An 8,544-nucleotide genomic window follows, 5' to 3' on the forward strand; every position below is an offset into this window, starting at 1 on the left:
CAGAAGAGCTTTCTTTTTTCAGACTGAAAGTTGACGTACAAAGAGATGAAGCACACTGCTTCATCTATGTGCATATTTATTTTTTAAATTGAAAGATAAATTATCAAAATGTATTGATCCCTCAAGAAATAAGGTTTCTGAGTAAATATTCAACTGTCATACACTAGATGTGCTGAAACACCACCAGTTGAATATAACAACCCACCTTGCTCACTTTGAGGGAGTTAATAGCAGTGGAGAGGAACTGTTTGACAAGAGGGCCATTCATAGTGGCCATCAATATCAGGCAGGACACCTGACTGCTTCATGGTCTTTACAGAAAAAGACATAAATGTTTAGAAGTTTTGCTATGCAGATTAGTACGGAGAGAAGAAACTTCCTGTATTTATTTTCACCTATCCTGAAAAGTTGAATGCTTTGCCACCATGGAGCAAAATCCTCCATGGTCTACATGAGAGGGTAACTGAGGATCAACAGAATATCTCAGCTGTGAAACATGACATCCTTTGAAAACATCCCCAGGAAACGTTTGCTTGGGGAAAAGAAAACAACAGTTGACCTCAAGCAAGCAGATCTTGCAGAAGGAGGTGATTTTCATTTCCCATGTTGCCCAAGCACTGTGATGTGAAGTCTTTGAAATGACAGTAGCTGCAACAGAGAGGAGCTCAAGCAGAGAACATGCCCTAGGGACATGCTGTGGCTCCAGCAGCTGTGAGGAAGACACTAGCTTAGAAAACAGCACCCAACGCAGCACCTGTGCTACAAGCACCAAATGGAAGAAGGCAAACCTAATTCCCAAAAACCCAAGCATCTACAATCAATGCACTTACTAGCAACTTGTGGAAGAATGTCTATTTGTTGTATAAATACTATTCACTGACTAAAACAAAATTGCTACAACAAAATTGACCACTCATATAAAAGCTTAAGTCATCAGGACATCAGGTGCCTCACTGAAGTCTGGACTTCATGTTTGTTCTCAAACATTGCCCTTTCTTCTGAGTGTTGTATATTTTATCCAGACAATAACACTGAGGTCCAGTTTTCTTTAAGAACAGATTTAGAATATGACAACTTCTGCTTTTGAAAGTAGATTGCTTTAGACACCTCTGGGTCTGGCTCTAAATATAAATCACCCATGCAGTATGCTTGTCAGCTTGGGCCAGACATGTCATACAAGGGTTGGTTGCATTTGGGATTTTTTTATTTTTTTCACCTAGATATAAGCAAACCTTAATGTAGAAACTTGAAAAACAACCAGACTACTGTCATCCTCAGTTGAGGGAAAGAAACAGAAGCACTCTGCATGAGTCCTTTCCCATATGGTTCATAATAAGTCAAAATTGCCATTTTCTTCTCCTGAAGTTGTTTTGAAGGTAATTTCTATTTTGATACAGATCCTGGAGGAATAGATAGAACATCCTGGCATTGCTTTTTTCATAGCAGAAGAATGACCTGTTGTGACCTGACTTACATGTACCAGACATCATGGCAAAGATGGAATTCTCTGCCCTGAACTGGAATGCTCAATACCAGCATGACTCTGGTAGAACTTTAGATAAATGTGCTCTCCACCCAGGTCTAATTAGGAAATACAGTTTTGCTGTGCTGTCCCCAGTGATATTGGACCAGATCAACAGAACTACATTTCCACACTCTGCATCTTTAAACCCTGTTTCAAATCAGTGGTTTGATGCTTCTTAATAACTGGTTCTAGTGCATATAGTCAGTGCTTGCAAAAAAAATTTAGCTTTGTGTCTTTAAGGGTTGAATGTTTCCCTTGAGACCGACACTAATTTTAGCAGAGCCCTGGGCAAGAATAACATGAATGCTGCAAGCCTGCATTGGGCTCTCTCCTCAACAGTGCTGTGGAGGGAGGATGTTTGCACATCCATGACAAGCCCTAACCTTTCCTCCTACTCTCAGATGTCTGTGACTTTGCCCCCTCGGGCTATGATTGCCCCATCTTTTAATTTTTGAGGCTTTGCAGACTTTGATGCTGTTGCCGACAGTGCTGAAAGCCAGGAGCAGGGGAAGGATGTGGTAAGGAAGAATGATGTGTTGAGATTGAGAAGGAAACCAGGGAATTCAGTATTTGACATGGCCTGTCAGTATCAAGTGAGTGCACAGCATGGATAAGGAGGTGTGGACTGAAGGAATAGGTGGAAATACTTGTGGAGCAGAGCTCTCCATGAATAAATAGACTGCACACCACAATTAAGGTTTCCTATTCCATTTAGTAATACCAAGGAATCTTCGTCAGTAGCTGAAGACTTTTTCACAACATATTGGGTACCCTTTACATATGCAATATGGAAGAATCTGGCAGGCACAAGCAAGTTTGTCAGAAAGAAATTCCTACTATGTGGAAGAACGGATTGATACCCTAAACACAATGAGCTGTGAGAATGGGTCAGTAAGACTCATTCTCACTTTTGGTGTGAAGGAAACAAACCACTTGGATCTCCAGGAATCTCCAATGACACACACGTGACACAAAAAGTTGACAGCTCTATTTAGTAATTTAGATCCTCCAGTAGGTTTTGTCTTTCTAGCCCATCTGTCAAAAAGATACAAACCCCACACATCTAACAAGATGGTGAAGTGGGAGCAGTTAAAGCTGTAGACAAGAATTAGTCAAGTCCGTGCTACCTGGTGACTTTGATCTTCTTTCTGTTACCTGTTCTTTCACTTAGCAAACTTTCCTAATCAATGCTCTTTTATCAGAGTCTTGTCCTTGTTCAGTGTTTGAAAATCAGCTGAGATATCCTTTGTGTAGCCAATCTATCAGCCAGATCTAGATCAACCATTCTATTTTCAATGTACAGGCATTTTTCTTGTTAGACAGCTTCTGCATCAAAACCATCTCTTCGAAGTTCACCTTGTACAACAGCATCTGAACAGTGAGCAAGAGAAAAGCATAGAAGAAAATGTAGCAATTGTCAGAAATTGAGACAACTGCAGAAGTGGGTCAAGAGAGTATTCTCCAGCAGAAGCTCTAAATCTATGAAATGGGTCAAAATGTAAATTAACACAGAACTCTCAGCATCTACCTGGGACAAGTGCCCATCAGCATGTGGATTTCAAAGCTGTTTCAAGATGCAGTTTCATAGATTTTGAGTTCAGATGGCACTATGATGATCACCTGGTCTGAAGTCCTGTGTAATACATTCACCAAAGAAAAATCCTTCTTTAGATCCCTCATCAGTACTGAAAATAGAGGCTATATTTAAAACACAGTCAGTCATATTCCCAGTGATAGAGAATTCTTCATAAGCCCTGTATGTTGAACTTCAGTGAATATCCCCATTGTTACAATACTTTGAATTTATTTCTGATCTGAATTTGTCTAGCTTCAACTTCCAGCAATTAGTTCTTGTGTGAAGCACTCTGTGTCTGGTTTCAATGTCCTGTATTACCAAAATTCAGCTCCTCACCTAGATTATCAAAGGTTTCTCTTACATTTGTATTGCATATCATTTTTGTGAGATAAGTAGACAAGGTAAGATTTATTATGTATACCTTATAAATATGTATACATTATTATGTATACATTCAATAAAAATAATAAAATACCACAGGATATATTTATTTTTTTCAGAATGAACATTAACAGTCCTCACTCCTTACTGTACAGGCCAGATTTTGCTTGCTGACAGTAATTTGTGTTCTGATTGCTACTCTGTAGAGCAATGTAACATTCTTTCTATTGATTGCAAAAATCAGGTTGTTTTGACTCTTGAGAAAAATTACTTAAGCTAGGAATGGGAAAAAAACAAGCCAAAAAACTCATATTTGTCTGACTGCTAGATTATATTTTACCACCCAAAGCAGAAAATATGTAAGTCAGAAAGTAACAAGTGACAGAAATCTTGCCTCAGAGAGCTATTAGCCATTTAGTTGTGAGCATAACCTCATTTATTTTTGTAACTCTTAATTTGATTTCAAAAGAAATGTATGATGCTGTAGCTAATTTCATCCTGATAGCAAAGCTAATTTATCTTGCCTTTACATGCGGCATCATTCAGCTGGAAAGATTAGTTTATTTGGATAGAGTTATGGCAAAAGTGCTCATTTTATTCTGCATGTGTACAGGGTGTTTTCCCTGCAACTTAGGACCAGTTGATTCTATTTTGTGCCTCCCTTTTTTTCAGGTCTGATCCTATTACATTTTATTTTAACAACAACAACTTTGGAGGTTTTAGGCACTCCATTAAAAACCTCTCAAGCAAGGGAAATAAAATGCTTATTTTTACAAGTTATTTGTTTAGTAGCCATTTTATATTTATATTTCATATACCACAGTCTGACCAAAAAGATGTTGAGAGTAAAGATGAAAAATATGTGATACACGTGATATAATTATATAATTTGATAATGTACATTCAAAAAATTCTTGCCAATGAGGAGAAATGAAATTTTTCCAAAGAACACATAAATGACACAAGCATCTTTCCAACAGAACATAAATCAAGAACAGCCTTTAAGAACTATGTTAAATATTGTATTTTTGTTTTCAAATGCTTCTAGAAAGTCTTTATGTAATGCTGAGGTAGTTTTAGGTAAATACAAGTACCAGAATACAAGAAAAACATTTTCTGCAGGTACTCACAAACTAGAAACAATCAAAAACAGCAGCAGCAGTAGCAGGAACAAAAATAGAGAATGTCTATCCTCCATGCTTCCAGAAGCTTTTTAAATGCAGATTAAATTAAAGGTGAAATTCAAAACCAAGTGCTTAACAGGTGAAAAATATATTAATACACCACAATTGCGTGTCAGTGTTTGTGGACGTGAATGGGACCAGATAAAGCACACCAAGACACTTAGTGTGACTTCACACAACCATGGCAGTGAGAAGGAGCTCACAGAGGCTATAATCATTATTTATTACCTTATTGAGACCTGTCTTCACAGCCAAGGGAGAGATTAATATCAATGAGTTAGGCTTGCAAGTATCCAGAGGTATACTGGGAAATATGAATTGAAATAAGATATGTGAAGGAGAAGAACAAATGTGTGTATTACAAACCATTTCAGATGAGACAGTTACAAATTAATAATGTGGTATTGGCTGTTCAGGCATTTACTGGGAAATAAAAACAAACCACAGTCTCCCAATTGCTCAGGCCTCTCTTGTTCCTGTCCATAAGCCAGGCATCAGCAAACCCCCAGATCCAGAAAGGCACCATCATCTATTTGTTTGGCTGCCTGCCAGAGTTCTCACGCTTTGGGGAAAGGCTGAGAGCAGGAGTGGAGCAGAGCTCACGCTAACACACCAAGAATGCCCTTGAGCATGAGAAAAAGATCCAGAGGTCTCCTGAGGGAGTCTCACACTTTTTGTTAAAGGTGTGAGTGTTTCTGATTGAGCTTGCCCTGGTCCAACCCGGCTTGGCAGGGGCACAGAGCAGGGCTGTTGAGCCCCCAGGAGCCCCTGCCAGATGGACACACAAACTCATGTGGTCATGGGCTCTGAGAGTTGATGTTCAGAAGCATGTTCTGTGCTTCTGTCATTTTGTCTGTTGGGGATGGGTAGAAGACTTCTGCTTATCATTGAGTTTGTCTTTAGGGCTTTGGCCCAGCACACTTGTAAATCATCAGTGGAAGAAGAAGTGTGGTCCTAAGATTAGAAAATCATAGGCTAGACATCAGAATATCATGCTTCTAAATGAAGAGGATCATTAGGGCATGCTATTGATAGCAGTTACTACCAAGGAGATCCCTTCCATTTTATGTGTTACTAAATTGGTTTCACATCTAGAAGCTAGCCTTAGGAAAATAAAACCTGCCTGATTAACTATCATAGGAACATATACAGCAATTATGGTTCAGCTTTAGGCTATGTCTATGAAATCTCACGTTTTTTCTCCAGCTGTTGACTGTGGAATTTCATTTTCCTTGGATCTTGTGGTGCCAAAGTCTGTCAAGGTCAATCAGCCCAAAGTGGCACTTGAAGAACCAGCATGACTGACTGGAGCATGGCAGTAGTGTATGTGTCAGTGGTTGACAAATAATTGAAACCAGTTGTATAAAGCAAAAATGTTTGGCAGTATTTAGTATAAAATGTTGGGTATAGGCAAAATGCAGCTTTGTGACTTTATGAAGCCACTTTCTGGGAATGTCACAATTACAGGCTGTTGTGAGAACCATCTATTGAAAACCATGTTCTCTCCAGAATCTTCTTCAGGAAATAATTTTATTTTGATTGCTTCTGTTTTGTTAAGCAGCAGTGTAAACTTTCACATGGAATATATCCTGTATCTTTGTGATACAGAGATGGGAGAGCTGGAGTTTGTCTGCCAACATTAGCTATCTGAAAGTTTGGTTCCCAGGATAAATTAACCTTTGTTTCATTTCCTTATCAATAAAGAGATACAGACACCTCCAGGGGACCTCACCAGTACCTGTGTTTTTTTCTCATTTAAAAAATTTATTTTAAAGTGTCTGGCTCTGCAAGTATAATGAATCAGGAAATTCCAAACAGCAGTTTTCAGGAAGAGGTTGGTTTAATTTTGCTTAAAAAACGAGTATCTTCTTCTTGAGCTTCATGGGTGACCATGCAAAATAGAGCCTGCAAATCAAAAATGTATCCAAATATAACTCTGCTGTTGGCTTGGAAGGAGGTTGTAACACTAGAAAATGACACTGCTTCTATTACTATATGGATGACATAGAGAAATGTCTTACTTAAAATGTAGCAGTTCCTCACAGAATTAAATATCAGAGATTGAAACTAATTTAGCAATTCATCTTGTAGCATAAAGTAGTTCTTAGCATACAGATAAAATCATACATTTTTTAAACTAATGATAGGTTTTCAGGAGGCTGGATAGGGAGTTTCATATCACAATATATATTTAGCTGGATGCATTTTTTTCAGTAAAGCAGCCAGTTTGTAAATTAGACCTATGTTCATGAACCAGCAATCATTTGTTAAAACTTTAGCTTTCTATTTTTGCACATGAAGTTTCTGACAAAGTTTTTGAAGTCTGTTTTCTTTCTCATCTGTGTTTTTCAGGCTAGGCAAGTTGCATTTAAAGTCTGAAGTAGGTTTTCTGGGACAAGCTATCTGGGACATTTAATTTCATTTAAACTTACTCTTCCAGACCTATTGTGTTAATACAGTAAATGCTTGATAATTGTTTTATATGCATAAGCAAGGCAGTATCAGCCATTTCCATGGTACAATATCAATTTTGAAAATTGATATTGTCCACAACTCCAATTGTGGACTGCTATACACATTCATCACTTCTGTGCACTGCTTCCACGCATGGAGTTGTTACTGCTTCAGAGCAACTGGTCATGCATGGTTATAAGCAGATCTAGCTCCTGTCTAAAATCTGACATATCTGTCCTCTGCTGAAAAGGAGTGACTGCAGCTCCATGACAATTCAAGTGTCATCACGCTGGGCTAACAAGGCCTTCATATCAGCATCAGGAGGAAATGTGTTGACACCTTGTTTACAACGATTCTCTGTAGACAAAGAACTCGCCTTTCACTCACATCTATTTTACATTGGGACAACTCCACTGGGTTTACAAGTACTTTTCTTGATAGCCATCTGAGAAGAGAGTCAAATTCTTAGTTCTCTGGTTTTGCTCATTCTGGAGTTGAATGTCAGTTGAATGTCAGACTTACCCTTGCAAAATGCTTTGAATGACTTTGTTCGAAGTTGTTTTAAACTTAGAAGTATAAATATAATAGTGTCATTTTAAATTTTAAAAAGAATGTTTATATGTGAAACTGTAAACATATTAAAGCATAAGCCTGATAATCATGTGAAAAGTAATTTTTAATGCTAGAGTCCTGAAGGTTAGCAGTTTGATCCAGCCTTCACATATGGACTAATGATTTCAATTTTAAGTCCCTCATATTTAATAAGATTAGGACTGAAGAGAAAGTCCAGGGTTTTTTTTCTCAGTGATTAAAATCTGTTCTATTTTTAAAGTTTTATCATGTGGGTGAGGTGCATCTAGAAATAAGCAGCAAAAAATACAGATTCCTCTGTATCTCTGCTATCACTGCTATCATAATATCTGTCTTCAGAAGTTTCAGCACCTATCAAGACATCCCCACTACCTGTTAACCATCTGCTTATTGTCTTTTACTTTTCATTTGCTCCCAGACAGACCAGTACTACTCACTTATGTGCCTTAATACCACTCTTGCTGCAGCTTTTGGGGTTTCTGTCTTTCTTCTTTCAGGCATTGTGTTTGCCAGTCACAGAAATATATGATTTCTCTGCTGCAAGTATCCTTCTCTGTCCCTCTTGTTGCCTTTCCACATTCCCTCTGCTCTTCTGACACCTTCATTCTTCTTTCATAAGGTCTGTTCCTTTGGGCATTTTTTTCACCCCTCTTTTTTTTTTTTTTCTTTTATCACAGCCATCCATATTATTGCTGCAATATGGCTTTGGACCCATTCCTTCACTCCTCCCTGTAGGATTGTTTTGATTCTTTTGATGAAAGAAATCAGGGAGGATGAAGAAATGGGTGCCTGAACAACATTCTCCACTAGCATGAGTTCATTGTCCTCATCTT

The sequence above is a fragment of the Catharus ustulatus genome, chromosome 4 (assembly GCF_009819885.2).
Source record: "Catharus ustulatus isolate bCatUst1 chromosome 4, bCatUst1.pri.v2, whole genome shotgun sequence".
Lineage (NCBI taxonomy): Eukaryota > Metazoa > Chordata > Aves > Passeriformes > Turdidae > Catharus > Catharus ustulatus.